The sequence below is a fragment of the Pteropus vampyrus genome, unplaced genomic scaffold, assembly GCF_000151845.1.
Source record: "Pteropus vampyrus isolate Shadow unplaced genomic scaffold, Pvam_2.0 Scaffold44, whole genome shotgun sequence".
NCBI classification, from domain to species: Eukaryota; Metazoa; Chordata; class Mammalia; order Chiroptera; family Pteropodidae; genus Pteropus; species Pteropus vampyrus.
In genome coordinates, this window is record NW_011888825.1 from 8,341,064 (window position 1) to 8,343,807 (window position 2,744).

The 2,744-nt window shown below is 32.4% G+C and overlaps 1 protein-coding gene across 2 annotated transcripts in view; it reads left to right on the forward strand.

The window, feature by feature from the left end:
• The window catches only part of AKAP10 (A-kinase anchoring protein 10), a 90,019-nt gene that overhangs the window by 9,267 nt on the left and 78,008 nt on the right, over positions 1 to 2,744 (forward strand). The window lies entirely within an intron of this gene.

Below are 2,744 nucleotides of genomic sequence, written 5' to 3' on the forward strand. Positions count from 1 at the left end.
ATTATTTTCTGCTTATGTCTGATAATTTAAAGCCAATTGGATTCCTCATTAGTTCATACTGCCCTCATTAAGCAAACTTTAATTGGAAATGATAAAGGCTAAAAGCCCTTAGCAAGCAGGTTTGTGAAGACTAGATCTGATTGCAGTAGAAAGGGACTTTGATATTTCAGCACACCAGTCTTCTACACTAACAGTATGACCTTCGGAAGCCATTTAACTTTCTTCAGATTCTTTTGTAGAATGAGAAGATTGGCCTACCTAACTTCTAATTTGTACCAGGCTAAAAAAATTCTGTGCTTGTACTCTGTTTATGACAGTACATAATCTGTGCTTAGCACTCACTGACTTAATTGAAAAAAATCATTTGAAGACAGCTTCATTGCATAATTCTCCTAACTCTTGTTGAATAACTAATAAATATAGATACCTGGAAAACAGGTATGGACATTCATGTTCTTATCTACTTTATTCATGATCACCTCAAGGAGCAATAGATTGAATTATAGTACTGTGTATTCTTCATAATAAATATTATCAAGTATTACTCAGATTCTGTGTCTGGGAAATGTTTACTAAGATTGAGAGCACCTGTCTTTTGACTGCTCAATGAAAGAAATGGTAGTAAATTCAAGTTTAGTTATCTGTGAGTATCCTGAGGGTATGGAATGCTTAGTGACTTTATCACTTTTATCCTTCTTGCTATAGTAATATGCTAAACCAAAACTTTTCCATAGAATCTTTAATATTTGTGTGGAATAAATAGGATAGGCAGGATTTTAATTCAGCTTTATCAACAAGTTCATAGGGTGACTTTGATAGTATTGTAATATTGAGTTGACTATTTCCTGTTAACACATAGGTAATCTCTTTATTCTGAAATCAAAAGGGTGATTTTAATATTTCTTCAGATTACTAAAGAAAATATATTTTATAAAATTTTAAGTGTGTTTTATCTTTAAGCAGCGTGAACTTTGATCATAATTTTTGTTGTTGTTGTTTGATGGAGAAATTTTCCTACTCAGTTAAAAAGAAAAATAAGTAATCTGAAGAGAATTTTTCTAAAATTCCACCCCCCACCCCCACCCAAGCTTTTATTTTGCAATTTTAGTTTTGTTCTTTGGGCAAGCAAGGATTAAGGAATTGGAAAGTCATATTTCAGAATGTTTCCTGGCTTTGGTACTGTCTATCCTCAGTAAAACTTATCAGAGAAAGATCTTTCTTTGAAATTCCATTTTTGGCACAGTATTTTGAGAGTTATAAATAATAACATGGTGTTTTCACTTTTCTGGTGCTTGATTAATTTACCTTTCCCTTTTGTTCAGTGTTAGTTAAGAGAGGTGTTATAAAACTTAATTTTTAAAGTTCTCTTAAAGCCCTCTTTTGAGACAGTTTTAGACTATCTAATTTTGTTTAATTTTTGACAATTTTTTGAAAAATTATAGCCTCAATATCCGTACATTCCCCACAAAAAAGCACTAAAAATCATGCCTTGCTGGAGGCTGCAGGACCAAGTCATGTTGCAATCAATGCCATTTCTGCCAACATGGACTCCTTTTCAAGTAGCAGGACAGCAACACTTAAGAAGCAGCCAAGCCACATGGAAGCCGCTCATTTTGGTGACTTGGGTAAGTGACAGTCACTTTTTGTTTACTTAAGGTAGGAGGAAGGAGTTGAATATAATATGTGAAACTCCTGCCAGAGAAAACTGAACTGTTTAATTGGAAGGGACCTTGAAAATACTCTATTTAAATTAAAATAACAGCTATAAGTGTAATGGATGGTACCGTGTTCTGCTTGCATAAGTACAAAATATGAAGCATGCCCAGTAGAAAATCAGTCCTTTCCAGAAGAAGAAATAGTATTTGGCCACTAAATGTATGAAAGTACATTTATATTCAGGGAAATGCAAATTAATGAGTTAATGTTTCCCCTAACACATTAGCAAATATTTAAAGTTTGATAATTTGAATGTTAATGTAGATACAGAGAAATAGCCACTCCTTTTTAATGCAGTTGTAAATTGGTGAAGATTTTTTAGAAGGCAGTTTGAAAGTATATATCAAAATATATAAGATCTAGCCCTCAGATATACTAACATACATGTACAAAGATGTACATACAAGTATGTATAAAGCTATTCATTGCAGTATTGTTTGTGATAGGAAAAAATTAGGAACAACATGTAAATACTGATTAATAGAAAAGTAGTTGAATTGTGGAGTATCCATACTCTGGAATACTGTGTAGTCATTTGAAAGTCTGAAGAACACATGGAGAAATGTCTACTATGTTAAAGCAGGTTTAGCAGTATGTATAGTAGGAAGATCCCTATTGTATTAAAATAATTCCTTCCTCTCACTCCACCCCCTAAAAAAGAAAAGACATGCAGAAGATTTCTTACAACTGCATGTGTACCTACCATTATCTCAAAATTAAAAGTTTCGTTAAGAAAAATTGTAAGTCTTGCAGGGGACCAGGATTTCCTGAAGTTCATGAAACTGGTGTCTACAAAATGACTAGTTAACATTGACAATAAGACAGCAAAGATAATAACATGTGAAATGCTTCAGAAGAAAAAGATTCGAATATCAAAAGATTATGAAAAGCCCTTTTGAAAAATCGATGAAGTCATAAGTTAATTTTATGAAATTGAACATCTTTATGCCATCCTGTGGCAGTTAAAAAGATTTGATTTTTGTTTATTCTAATAGCTGTGGTTATTATATCATAACTTTAATTAAATG